Raw genomic sequence first — 15270 nt, 5'->3', positions numbered from 1 at the left:
GAGTAAGGACTTTGCGCTTTCTTGTTCACTGAATCTTCCAAGGCTTTCAACAGAGACTGGAGCGTGGATGGTGCTCAGGAAATGTGTATTGAATAAATGAGCAAATATGTGAATAAATGAAAAAAATGTGAAACGCTAAAATAAGAATATTTCTGCTTCAAAAGACCAAAGTAGTGAGAAATAACTTCATTCGATAAGAATCAATCATACTTAGTTACTGATATGTGACTTAGTAGTTTGCATTCAATACAAAATGTTCCATTGTTTTCTGGTACTGTACAAGTCATTAATTAAATTTTGCTCACTTTAAGGCCCATCTGTGAGACATTATTTAACTTGCCTACTCTCAAGTTTCAGTATTAACTCAGCCCTTGGCATCACCAATTACTGATCTTGTGACCTTGGGTAAATTATGCTTAATCTCTCAATGCCTCAGTTTTCTCGTTTGTAATATGGGAATAATAATAAAGCTTGTGTCATACGTTTATGAGGAGGATAAAACATATATATGTATATAAAACAGTGTCTTAGAATAGTGTCAGGCATGTAGTGAGCATTATGAAAGTACTGACTGCTGCTGCTAGTATTGTTATTATGAGAACTAAATGTTGAGAACATCCTTCCTGTAGTTGTATATTCCACTGAAGATAAATGAAATTAATAGAATATTTAGAAATCAGATTAAAGAAGGGAGCCAGTAAAATATACCGAGGTAGAAGATTATGAAGGTGAAAAAAGCATAGAAACATAAAAACAAATAGTTTTTTGTTTTCTTTTCTTTTTTAAAGAAGGCAAGAGCCTAGAAATGCGAGGACAAAATCTATCCATTGGCTATACTGACATGGAGATTGCTGGTGACATTCATAAGTCAAATTTCAGGGCAGTGGGCAAAGAGGTTGGGGTGAGAGAAGCCAGATGGAAGTAAATTATAGAGTAAATGAGACGTGAGGAAGTGGAAACAATATGTGAAGATAATTTTGAAAAGCTCATCCTTAAATTGCTTAAAGAAGATTTACAAGGATCAAGGGAGGGTTTCACATTGTCTGTATTTTTTTAATATTTTAAGTAGGACTTAATAGTCTAGAATGTTTGAATTTTGATGGGACTAATTCATAAGGAGTAGATGGGTTGTAGAAAATGCAGTACTGTAAAGTACTTAAGAAGATGAGAGAAATGGAATACCCACCATGTGTAGTGCAAGTGGCCTTTTAACTTGAAATCTTATAATAAAAGGGAATACAAAGATCAGTGCACATGCTAATGAATTAATGGATTTGATGGTGGGCTATTTACTGACTTCTATTTTTTTAATGAGATGTGAGGCAACTCATCAGCAGAGAGCAAAGGAAGTAGAGAGGATAGAGAGAAATTTGAGGAGAGTGGGGAAGGTTTGTAAAAAAATAGTCCTTAAGGAGAATTAGAAAGAACTTACTGGTAAGTCAGAGCAACATTTCCAGTCTTGAAAACCCACTTGAAGTTATAATCATTAATTTACTGGAATACCAATTTGCCCTGCCACATGATTTTTGTCCAGCTACCTGAATATAAGTTACAAAGAGGCAGAAAAGGCTGACAGATGATAATCAAGAGAAAGTACGATTAGTATTTTAAATATATATATTATTTTCAACCTCAATAGTTATCAAAAAATTCAAAGAAATGGAACATGAGGTTCCAGTTTATTAATTTAGGAAATTCAAAAATTATATATAATATCTTATGTTGGCAAAGTTCTTTGCCATATAATTTGGTTTGATCTTTTAAAAAAGTAATTTGGCAATGTCTAGCAAGATAAAAATGTTCCTAGCTTTTTACACATTAATTCTAATTCTGGAAACTTTAATAAATAATTTATATCTAGAAAATTATTATATAAATAAAGGTTTTCATTATGTCATTTCTAATAAAAAATAGAAACACTTTTAATTGTTAATGATAAGAAAATGTTTTAGTAAATTATATCCATTTAGTAGAAAATTACACAATTATATTATAATTAAAAGACTAAGCAGCAAAATAGAATAATGCTTAATGGAGAAAAACGAACAAAGCTGCCTTCAAAATTGTGTCTACCTTGTGACAACAGTTATATAAACATATGAATATTTATTAAAAATTAAACCAGGGGCCAGCCCTGTAGCATAGTGGTTAAGTTTGGCCCACACCACTTCGGCGGCCCGGGTTCCCGGGTTCGGATCCCAGGTGTGGACCTACCCTACTCATCAGCCATGCTGTGGTGGCGACCCACATACAAAATAGAGGAAGATGGGCACAAGTGTTAGCTCAGGGTGAATCTTCCTCAAGCAAAAAGAGGAAGATTGGCCACAGATGTTAGCTCAGGGTGAATCTTCCTCAAAAAAAAAAAAAAAAAATTAAAACAAAATAAAATTTTAAAAGCTCTGTAACAATAATGGGAATTTTCTGTTTGTTTCAAAATATTCTTTAACATGGTTCTTTGTGTAATTTTGCTTTTCAAGAGGCATAGTGAAGGAGTTTTTTTCTACCCCTTTTCTTAAGACTTTCTGATTATTACATCATGTTACATTTCATTTCAAGTAAAGTCAATGATTCTATCATCAGAGAAGATTAGACTTAATTGACAGTTCATACTTTCAAGTTATTTGCTATAAAAAGACCATATGCACTTGTAAGTGCTTTAAAAATACCATTTCAAGATTTTTTTTTTGGCTTAGTCTTTCCTAGTATGAAGATTAAGCAAACTATCTAAAATTGCTAGCCATTCTTTTCCACTACTCATTTTTATTCATTTATCTTGCCCTTCACAGAAATGATAACAAATGAGTCTGCAGGTGTATCTGCCAATTTCTTAAATCCCCTGTTATCCACATTCTGAAATCGTGCTGATATGAATGCTTCCCGTATTTTCAGAGCTCTTCAGTTATTGAATTATACTTTGGCCTTTTGTAATAAGTATCTTATGTAAGTGTAAAATTTGGACACCACTTCTGGAAGCCTTTTGATTTCTTAGTTCAAAAGTGAGAGATCTCTAGTTCAGCCATATGATTAACAATTATTTGCATAGTTATAAGTTCCTAAATTATTGGTTGATGGATACCTGGCAGTACTCTTAGAAGTTCTCTATTAATCTCTCTCTCTCTCTCTCTCTCTCTCTCTCATACACACACACACACACACACACACACACACACACACATATTGTGATTAAGAGCCCTGACTCTGGCGTTATAAAGTCTAAGGCTCTGATTCCAGTTCTGCAGTTTCTGGGCCATTTCACTGTTGGCAAGTAACCTAATATCTCTGAGTAACAAATATCTTGTTATTTTCGTCTGTAAAATGGAGATTCCAATTATATTAGACAATCCTCAAAACATTCCTAATGATTTTAGAGATTCTTTTACAGAGTTGGGTACACAGTAGGCACTCATTATCTGCTAGTATTTTTATTACTTTATTATTATTTAGGTCTTGATTTTCCCTGAGTCTGTGAGTCCCCATAGTGAAATGCAATTTCCAGTAAATTGAGTAACACCTGTTATCCGCAAAGATTTTAATTGAGTTCATTACTTTCCAGTGCAACCCAGAGTAGTTTTCTGCCTTCTTTGCCTTATGTAGATGTTCAATAAAGACTCACTTAATAAATAAATGAATGAACAAATGAGTGCATGGATAAATGATTAAATGCTACATTTTGAGAAGGTGGAACAAATAAGACACAGTGGAACAGATGAGAAAATGGTCCACGGAAAAAAATTGCCAACTTGTGTATGTGCCCAGGGTCAACCTAGGAAGAATTTCTCTGTTTTGAAAAACACAAAGAAAAATGTGTTGAATAACTTATTTTAATTATTTTTAAAAGTTAAACACAAAATTCCCTGATGATTTCCATATTTGACACTAACAAAAATAATGTGAGATTAGCAATATTAAAGATAGAGTATTGAGCTACTGTCACATTAAATGACAATATGTAGTCTAAATACATGGATTATTTCTGAGATGGCTGATAAAAAGTAAGGTGGTGAGTGAGTTTTGAGTAGCAAAAGACAGAGAGAGAAATGGCCTTTGCTACATTCTGTTGTGCCTCTAAGTAAAATGCTTGGTAATCTAGCTACAAAGCTACATGTCCTATGGCTTTTAGGCACCTGCTGTATCAAAGCTTTCTCCTGTGAGGATCAGATTTTGCCATGGAAGGGATTTGTAAAAGTAACGTACATGCCAGTATCATTGTCAAGCACAAGTGCCAACAAATTCCAGTTGAAATTGATGAACATACTGTCAAATGATACTATCATTTCCTCGTGAGTTTTTTGGGAAAAGGTGAGTAGGGAATGTGTAAAAGTGAAGCCTGTATAGACTGAAATAACAATACATCATTTTGAAAATATAAAATACATTAACTAATGTTATAGCATCTTGCATTAATATTTCACTGTACTTTAGACATAGCCTATAATCAATTTTTATGATAATCTCTGCCCTCTGAAGTGGAATCATGCCTGTGGTACACATTAATCGTAAAAAGGTTAAACACTGAAAAGAAATTCAGCATTATAGACAATTTGCTTTGATTTATTCAGTAGGTTCTTACAAAAAGGTGATGCCAAGAATTATTGCTTATTGAATCCTTTCAGATCTACTTAGTTTTTTCTTCAACATCAATATCAGTGAAGGTAAAGCAAATTTACGTGTTCGTTAAGAAATATAGGCGCATAATCATAAAACAGGCACAAAATCATAAATCATAAAACATAATCATAAAAATCATAAAACGTAAAACACAAATCGTAAAATCATAACCATAAAAACACAACTTTTTTCATAAACTTTTTTATAATAGTTTTAATTTTACAGAAAAATTAAGATAGTATAGAGTATATCCATATACACTACACCCATTTTCCTCTATTATTAACAACTTATATTAGTATGTTACATTTGTTAGAATTAAACAACAAATACTGATACATTATCATTTACTAAAGTCTATACTTTAGTCAAATTTCCTTAGTTTTTACCTAATGACATTTTTCTGTTCCAGGATTCCATCAAGGATACCACATTACATTTAGTGGCCATGTCTTCTTAGGCTTCTCTTGGTTTTGATAGTCTCTCAGACTTTTCTTGTTATTGATTACCTTGACAATTTTGAGTAGTATTAGACAGGTTTTTGTGGGATGCCCACTGTTAGAATTTGTTTGATACATTTCTCATAAGGTTGGAATTATGTGTTTGGGGGAGAGAGTAGAGGGGCCATTTTGTCAGATCACATCAAGGGTGCATACTATCACCATGATTTTTGACTGCTGAAGTAGAGCTTGATCACCTGGCTGAGGTAGTGTTATTCAGGTTTCTCCACCGTAAAGTTACTCTTTTTCTCCTTCCCATACTGTACTCTTTGGAAGGAACTCACTATGCTCAGCTCACAACTAAGGAGTGGGGAGTTAGGCTTAAGGTAGAGTATCTACATAAACTATATGGAATTCTTCCACACTAAAGATTTGTCTATTCTCCTCCATTTATATCAGTAAGAATTCATGGATTTTTTAATTTTATACTTTAGGTTTTAATAAAATACTACTTTATTTACTTTGTTGCTAAAATTGTTCCATTGACCATTATGAACTCTTTTGGTTAACTGTTGTGCTATTTTGATATGTCCCCATCCATATATATATATATATATGTATATATATATATATATATATATATTTTTTTTTTTTTAGCACTTCCTTACTGTCTGACGCTATAAGATGATCCAGGTTCATCTTGTATATTTACTGCCCCAGCCCTAGAATCAGCCATTTCTCCAAGGAGCCCTAGATTCTTTTTTTGGAGAATGGTATTAGACACCAGGATCTGGGTATGAGTTGTGCTCATTGCTGCTGGGGTGTCATTGCTTCTAGGTCTTCTCAGCTGACTGAGCAAAGAGATATATGTGTGTATACTAACCATGTATACACATATATCCGTAAGTATTTCTATGTATAACCATGCATATCAATATTAAGCTAAACACGATTGTATATTGATGTTTCCAACTGTAATCTATTGCCACATAGATCATTCTAGCCTTATCCCATACTTATCTTTAAATTTCAACTCCAACAAAACATGTAACTTTCAAAAGTGTGAAAATCAAATTGTAGCAACTTTGGGAAGCCACGTTATCTAGCAGAATAATTCTTAAATGGCAAGTTTTACATCATCAAACTTCAGTTTACAGCCATCAGTGCTTTTAACGTCAATAGACTTCCAGACTTCTGCTTCCAACAAGATGGCGTAGCCCATTTCTCCCAGGTCCTTCCTCCTACTTAAAACTAAAACTCTGAACATAACATAGCAAACAAGCATAGGAAGACACTGAAAGGTGGAAATAAGAAGGCAAACTTGCTAGGGGCCATGGGATTTGAGGAATACATGGTGATGAGTTCCCTATGTTTCCTGTTGCTTCCCGTATATCCTGAAGAGGGCACTAAAGGAGCCTCCAATCCATAACCACCAATAGAACAACAGACAAAAAAAAATTCAAGAAAAACCTGTTCCCCCTAGACAAAGTATGAAGAAAGGGGTTGCTAACAACAGAAAACCATTTTGGCAATACACACACTACCCCAGTCAAACACCAGTGGAAAATTGCACCCATCCTCTATGCCCCATGGTTTCAGTGGGACCACGTGAGGAACTGATCTTCCACACCATCTCTCTCTTGTGCTCTCTTGTCCTCTCTTGAGCAGGCAGCACTCTGATTTGCCCACCAGTGTTGTTTCAGTGTGGTCCACTGGTGAGCTGAGTCTCCACCTGTATCCATCAGCAAAGAGACTTAAGAAGGCGGTACCCGATAAGGCTAGTTACCACTGGGCTACCACAGTCATACAATGGGGGATCTTAGCCTCCACCTCTACCTGACATCAATAATAACAGGAAAATTGATGAGGCCGGCCCTGTGGCATAGCGGTTAAGTGCGTGCACTCCACTGCTGGCGGCCTGGGTGCGGATTCTGGGCACGCACCGCTTGTCAGGCCATGATGTGGCGGCGTCCCATATAAAGTGGAGGAAGATAGGCACGGATGTTAGCTCAGGGCTAGTCTTCCTCAGCAAAAAGGGAAGGATTGGCATGGATGTTAGCTCAGGGCCGATCTTCCTCACAAAAAAAAATAATAATAATAATAACAGGAATATTGCAAGTTGGGGCCATTAGGCACTCTATTTTCCCCCAACACCTGGTGTCAGTGAGACCCAGTGGGGTGCTGAACCCCCATACCCATCCTGAAGCAATAAGACAGAATGAGGTGGCACAAAGCAGGGCTGGTTGGCAGTTCTCTTCCTCCCACCCTGGTGTCAGTGTGGCCCAGCAAGGAGCTGAGCTTCTAGCCACATCCAGGATCAGTAAGATGGAATGAGGTGGTGTGAGGAAGGACAGTTAACACTTCACTTCCCCCTCCCTTGGTATCGGGCAATGTACTGGGGAACTGAATCTCTACTCCTACTTAGAGGCAACAAGATGATATGAGAGGTGTCACTTCTTTAGGGAAGATGTCGGCAGGGCCAAAAGGAGAGCTAAACTTCTACCTCATCTGTCTGCAGTGAGACAATGTGAGTCAGTGCCTACTTTTGCTGGGGTATTGTCAGCAGGGCCCAATGGAAAGCTGTATGGCCCACCCACCCCCAGCCCACATGCTATACTTCAATATAAGGGGACTTCCAGCTAAAAAATAACAATAAGATTACATAGGATCAGAGTCATATTACTCATAATGCTCAGAATGCAATTAAAATTACTCATCATACCAAGAACCAGGAAATCACAAAATGAATGAGAAAAGATAATCAACACACACCAACACTGAGATAAATCAGGTGTTGGAATTATCTGACAAGGATTTTATATAAGCTATCACATAAATGCTTCAATAAGCAAGTATGTGTTCCTTGAAATAAATGGGGAAAAACATAGAAAACTTAAGCAAAGAACTAGAAGTTATAAAAATAAAAACAAGTGAGAATGATAGAACTGAAAAATACAAAAATCAAAACAAACACCTTGCTAGACAGTCTCAAGAGTAGAGTGGAGGGGCCGGCCTGGTGGCATAGTGGTTAAGTTCGCACGCTCCGCATCAGCAGCCCGGGGTTCGCAGGTTCAAATCCCAGGCGCGGACCTACGCCACTTGTCAAGCCATGCTGTGGCAGTGACCCACATACAAAAATGGTGGCAGACTGGCACAAATGTTATCTTAGGGCCAGTCTTCCTCAAGCAAAAAGAGGAAAGTTGGCCACAGATATTAGCTCAGGGCCAATCTTCCTCACCAAAAACAAAAACAAAGAAAGAGTAGAGTGGAGATGACAACGCATAGAATCATGAACTTGAGGACAGATCAATACAACTTACCAAATCTGAGAAACAAAGAGAAAAATAGACTGGGTGGTGGAGGTGGGGAAGGGACAGGATCTCAAGAACCTGTGGAACAATAACAAAAGAGCTAACATTCATCTAAGTCCCAGAATGAAAAAGAGACAGCAAGTAAGACTGACAAAGTATTCAAAGAAATACTGACTAAAAAGGTCCCAAATTTTTTAGAGACATAAACTTACAGGTTCAAGAACCTGAGCAAACCTCAAATAGGATAAATACAAAGATATCCATGCCATGACACATCATAATTAAACTTCTGAACAATAAAGACAAAGGAAAAAAAATCTTGAAAGCAGACAGGGAGAAACAAGTATCACTTACAGAAAAACACCAATTCCAATGACGGCATATTTCTAATCTGAAATATAGAGCCAGAAGCATTGGCATAACATTTTTCAAGTACAATACTGAAAGAAAAGAATTGTCAGTCACAAATTCACAAATTTTATATTCACTTTCTTGCTTGGCTTATATTAATGGACTACAAACTAATCCTTCTGTATCCAAGATTGCCACCACCCTTCTCCATCAATCCAGCCACAGTCTTTCCATAGTGATCCTTCTAAAACTAAAACAAACAAATTCTTATAAAAACACCTAATCATGTTATGCAAATCAACTTTTCTCTCTTCTTTTCTAACTAACTTTTCAGTTAAAATCCTTCAGTGGATTCTCGTCTTCCTTAGGATAAAATCTCACATCCTAACTGTCTTAGTAGGTTTGGGCTGCTACAACAAAATATTCCGGACTGGGTGTCTTATGAACAACAGAAATTTGTTTCTCGCAGTTCTGGAGGCTGGAAGTCCAAGACCAGGGTGCCAGCGTGATCGGGTGAAGGCCTTCTTCTGGGTCACATGGCAGAAGGGTCTAGGGAGCTCTATGGGGTCTCTTTTATAAGAGCACAATTCCATTCAGAAGGCCTCCACCGTCATGACCTAAATCACCTCCCAGAGGCCCCACCTACTAATACCATAACCTTTGGAGGTTAGGATTTCAGTTTATGAATTTGAGGGGACACAAACATTCAGACCATAGCACTTACTATACATACATGGACCATTCATGATCTGGCTTCTGCCGCCCTCTCCATTGTCTTCTTTTCTTGCATTCTGATGAGCACTCTTTATACTGGTTGTATATGGAACTCCTTTCTGTTCTGATCCTTAACCATTCTTTTTCTTGCCACCATGAATTTCTCTTCTCTTTGCCTCAAAAATTCACCTATCCTTCATGTTACACATCTGTGTCAGGTATTGCTTTCCACAGGAAGCCCTGCTGATATTCCTCATATACTGTAGTCCACAGCATGGATTGAGTCCTGCTATGTCTTCCTATAGCACTCTGTAATCATTTATATTGTAATTATGGATTTACTTATCTGGATGTCCCAATACATTGAATTCTAGATGGTAAGACAATGATTTTAATAATGGTAACACTGGGGCGTAACTTAACCCATGATGTACTTTAGGTGGTTAGTAAATGTATGTTGAATGAATGGTCAACTTGAAATCTTAATCATTTCACTTTTTTTTAATCTATCAAAGATACCCACAGTTTTCCAGAAGATTAGGGACTTAGGATCCTAGACTCCCTTTAATAAAGGAAATTGTTAGGGATACGTCAGTGCCTAAATACCTTAAAGTAAAAACATTAACCCAGGAACTTAAGGTTATCCATTTGGACTTGCAAGCCAGTCATTCCTATCTTCCACCCTCACCGTATCAGATGCTATCAGTGTTCCACTCATATCTCCCCAGCACTCATCATTCCATTATATACTGACAGAATCATGCTATCACCTGCAATTATCTACCCTAGGGCAGGCCAGAAGTATCCAGGAGTTAATGTATCTGAGTATAGCCTTCAACCAATGACAGAGGAGTGTTGGAAGATAAGTACTTCAAGTTTCTCACCCATTATTGGGATAACTCTGAGACATGCTCTATAGAGTCTCACAGAACCCCCCTGAAGTACTGACAGTTCCCCACAGGAGTAATCTGTTCAGTAGTGCATCTCTATTGGCTTCCTTTGTGTCTCTATTCTCGGTTCCCACTCCATTCATGGGTTTCCTGGGACCACCTCCCAGATAAACAGTTTATATTCAAATTCTTGTCTCAGATTCTGCTACTCGGGGAACTCAAACTAAGACAAGCTCAAACAATTTATAGCCTCCTAACAATCCAGTGCTCCTTACAGAGCCATCATTGGTACAAGCACCAAGGCATGGCACGTTATGTGTCATTCCTCCTAAATCTTAATGTTTTTAAACAGATAGGAAAGAGCATGACTTTGAAGAGAAAAATAATTTATATGAGAATGGCCAATGGATAAAGGGAAAGAGAGATTGTGCCATTTTTTTTTCCATTAATGATGGTGTGGAATTTATGGTCTTGTAATAGGTATGGCTGTAATGTGAGGAGACTGCTCCCTCAGTTGCTCAGAAAACCGCTATTATTATTTTGGAACAACCTTGGGTCTTTATTGCTTCACTTGCTGTAGCCGTTCCCTTTACCTTAATATCTATCTTTTTAAATCAATGACAATCAGTCAACAGGTTAATTCCGTCCCGACCACCCTGTCACAAAAAAAGACACACACACAAACACACACACACACACTTTTGCATGGCACAGTGCTTGAAAAGACAAGCTTGCAGTGCATGTGGCAGTGGACATTGTACATTAAAGGTCTCTGGGAAATATCCTTCTACAAGTTCCTATATTTATTTTATGAATAATTCAGTTTAGTCAAATTAATAATTTCCTGAAGATCTAGGTGAAGACTGAAGAAAGAAGGTAAATTTTAAAGAAAAAGACTTAGAAAACTTGCTTTTTTGCCCTCACTTTTGTCTTAATGAACAAAGGATAACTGGGCTTTATTTTGAAGTCTTTGCTTTGCTTAAAGGCCCAAAATACAACCTGTACTAGTCTTGTCATAATATGTTAACTTTGTGAGTATTCAAACTTATAAACCGTGAATTTCCCTTAAGCTATTGTACTGTTTAGAAGATGTATGCTTGAACATTTACTTCAAACTAAAAAATTGAAATCTATATGTACAGATAATTTCCCTTTCTCTTGCTGTCTCCATTTCAGTTTCCTGAGTTTTGGAGAAGGCCTGGTTTCCCCAAAGGAAAGACTTCTGGTGGAAGTCTGAAGGTCTGATCCACGAAAAAAAATCCAGTATAGCCAATGAATTAAGGAGAAGAAGGTTTCCAATCAGGTAGGAACATTTAATCTCACACATTCAACCAACTGAATAAAGTGTGCTGAGAGCTGGATATGATGTGACGGTGTGGAAAAAGATGGGATATATAACCCGCCCCACAAGCAAGTTGTTCGCAATTCCCTTGGAGGTTGTGGTGTTTATCAGAGAGTACCTTGGAGGAAAACAAACACAATAACAGTGTGATGCTGTTTTCCATTTTTAGCTCATTGTTGCTAAGAACACTTAGTGATCTTGGTGCCTGTGGTTGAATCCCAGGAGGTCAGGCGTGTGTAGCAGCAGATTAACCCTGTTGGTGTTTTCTCCTAAGACAAATCGTTTTCATAGGTTCTCTCCATGCTATTCCAGTTGCCTATTAAAATTAAGGGCTATGATGGCATCAAGTCTTCCAAGTGAGGACTAGCCTCAGTCAACAGTGTGAGGAAATCAGCTTGGTTCTTATTGGGCACGTCTAGTCTTGGTCTTGGCACAAAGTGAGTGCACATAAGGAGTTAGAAGGGAGGAGAATGGGGCATGGGAGAGAGATTCTGTTTCCTTTTACCTATGCAGATTAAAACCCCACTAACCATTTTATTTTCATTAGCAACTAGAGATAAAAACTTAGGGCAAAGGGAATCATGAAGATGTCCCATTATATGGCAAGACAAACGACTGTAGTCACATCAAAATCAGGGCCTATCCATCTCATTCACAGTTATACACTCAGGGTTTAGCACAGCATGTGACCCCTACTGAGTACTCAATATGAAGACGCGTGTTGAATGACTTATGGATGAATGAATGAAAAAAAGTTAATAGCGTGGAAAATGTGTTTCATCCTTGTATTTCCTTGTCTGTTGACTTCTGTATTCTCAGAACCGAGCACTATAACTGACACATGGAATGTAAGTGATAAAATTGGTTGAAAAAAGGGATAAGTCCCCATGATTCTAAGGGTAATTATAAGACCAACATAGACCCCATATTTGCCAAGGTCTATGGAAGAAGTATCCATGAAATGAAAGCCTGGATCTCAGACTACTGATATAGCTGACAGAATTTATCTAGTTTTAATAATTTACATATCATCCTATTACATTTAGGCATAGTACCTACATTAAACATACTATTAAATGACTCGAATATGGATAGAAAATCCCCTTGATAAGCTTCTGTGCCATACTATTCACAAAACATGATTTTTCGGAGCCTTTTTATAAAGACAAAGTTAAGAGCAATTTCAGAATCACTAGCTGCTAAAATTGCTATTTATACTTTTCCACAGATAGGTAGTATAGCCGTGGTACTACAGCAGCTATTTCTCTGTAATTTGCTGTTGCTATCTTCCACATTCCCAAGGGAGAACAAAACCCATTTAATTAAAGAAAGAAACATAAAATGTAGCATCATGCAGCTTCTACAAAACCAAAACCCACACATACACCTACTCTCTCAGATATGAAAATGAAATAATAATCTAAAATAGCACCCTGGAACTTGTTGCAAAATGAGAGGAAATCCACTTATATTTGATTATTTTATTCTTTTATTCATGTGTGATATTCATGTGTACTTATTAATAAGATTCTGAGTTGCTAGATGGGGAAATAGCTTTGTACCATTTTTGTCATTGTATGTGTTTACCAATGACGTATGAGATTGCCTCCCCCGCTCCCTCTGTTTCTGGATTCTCTTGGGGGCAGGAGATGTAGTTATCAGTTGTTTTTAAAATTTCTAGGCAGTCAAAGGACTAGCATCACTTATATAAAGATGGCAAATTGTCCCAAAGTAGGAGGCTTCATTATGGAACATGCAGTCCTCCTATGAAGAGGGAAGAATTTCATAGCTTGACGGTTTCAACTACAAAAGATTTATGAGTAAATATGTTTGTTGTTTCGCAGTGGACTTTCTTTCCTGTAATTAATGTCTAGGGGTTATCTTTGGTATCTAGGAGAGTTTGATTTCTAAAATATTATTATATAATAATTGATACATACAAAAGAATACATTCAAATATATGTAAGTTGTGAGACATAATAATAAACTTCTGCAAACATGCTACCAAAACTAAGAACTAGAATCAAAACTGCTGAGTCTTCTCTTTGTGCTCTACCCTGATCCCACCTTCCCCCTTTCACAAAGAAACAACTCTGATCTTGGCTTTATGTTCAACATTCACTTAATTTTTATGTATTTTTTCCTATATATGTCATTGTGCTAATTATTGAGTTTTATAAAATTGATATCGTATTTTATGTAGTCTTCTAGTTGGCCAATCTAGTTGGTATAAAATTTCATTTGGTCTTTGTATTCGTCTGCTAGGGCTGCCATAACAAAATACCACAGACTGGGTGGCTTAAAACACAGAAATTTATCTTCTCGCGGTTCTGGAGACCAGAAGTCCAGGATCAAGGTGTTGGCAGGTTTGGTTTCTCCTGAGGCCTCTGTCTTTGGCTTACAGGTGCCCGCTGCCTTGTCGCTATGTCCTCACATGGCGTTTTCTCTGTGTCTATGCATCCCCAGTGTCTCTTCCTCTTCTTAAGGACATTAGTCATATTAGATTAGGTCCCCACTGTTATGACCTCATTTAACCGTAACTGCCTTTTTAAAGGCCCTATCTCCAAATACAGCCACATTTGGAGTTGGGACATCAACAAATGAATTTTAGGGAACACAGTTCAGTCTGTTAACAGTTTTAGTTTGTGTTTCCCATATTACCAATATGTTGAGAATCCTTTCATCTGCTTAAGAGTCATTTATGTTTCCAATTCTGTGAAATTCCAGAGAATATCTTTTGTCCACTTTTCTATTGTTTATCTTTTTCTTACTTATTTCTTATTCTTCTCTAAATAAAAGCAAATTAACAGCTCTTTATCGACAAATGAGTTATGTCTTGTCTTCTCACTTTTTTTTTTTTTTTTTTTTTTTTTGGTGAGGGAGATTAGCCCTGAGCTAATATCCATTGCCAATCCTCCTCTTTTTGCTGAGGAAGATTGGCCCTGGGCTAACATCTGTGCCCACCTTCCTCTACTTTATATGCGACGCCGCCACGGCATGGCTTGACAAGCAGTGCGTCAGTCCGCGCCTGGGATGCGAACCTGTAAACCCTGGGTGGCCAGAGCGGAGCGTGCGCACTTAACTGCTACACCACCGGGCCGGCCCCACTTCTCACTTTTTTAATGTTGTCTAATGATAAATAGCAGCTCTTAATTTTAATGAAATCAAATTTACCTTTCAGGTTAATCTTTTTGTCTTATTAAAATGTCCTTTCCTAGCTTAATGCTACACAAATATAGTAGATTTTCTCCTAAAAGTTCTAGGGTATTTTTGTTTGTTCTATATTCAAGCCATTAATCCATCTAGAATTGATTTGTATGTATTATCCAGTTTGTTTCCTTATGAATAATTAAGTTCTCCAGGACCATTTAGGAAATAGTCCATCCTTATCCGAGTAATCTGCAATGACTTCTCTGTGATATGTCCAAATATGTTATGGTCAATTTCTGGACTCTTTATTCTGTTCCGTGAGACTATTTGACTACCCCAAAACACCACCTCACTGTCTTAGTTAATATAGCTCTATAATAATCTTTGTATCTGTTGAGTAAATCCTTCTATGTTAACACTCTTTAGGTGTGTTTGAGCTATTCTTGGCCATTTGACCATTCATA

The 15270-nt window shown here is 37.1% G+C and overlaps 1 protein-coding gene across 2 annotated transcripts in view; it reads left to right on the top strand.

Moving 5' to 3' along the window:
- The window catches only part of PKIA (cAMP-dependent protein kinase inhibitor alpha), an 87755-nt gene that overhangs the window by 42650 nt on the left and 29835 nt on the right, over positions 1-15270 (top strand). The window contains exon 2 of one of the 2 annotated variants that reach the window (XM_004427132.3): positions 11491-11617. The exons of the other annotated variant lie outside the window; for it this stretch is intronic. The gene's annotated coding sequence lies outside the window, so the exon portion shown is untranslated. The remainder of the gene's footprint in view (positions 1-11490; positions 11618-15270) is intronic. 2 annotated transcript variants of the gene reach the window in all.

Source organism: Ceratotherium simum, chromosome 31 (genome assembly GCF_057802395.1).
Source record: "Ceratotherium simum simum isolate JZ-2026a chromosome 31, ASM5780239v1, whole genome shotgun sequence".
NCBI lineage: Eukaryota > Metazoa > Chordata > Mammalia > Perissodactyla > Rhinocerotidae > Ceratotherium > Ceratotherium simum.
Note: the sequence above shows the minus strand (reverse complement) of the source record. Positions and strands in the feature narration are given on the sequence as shown.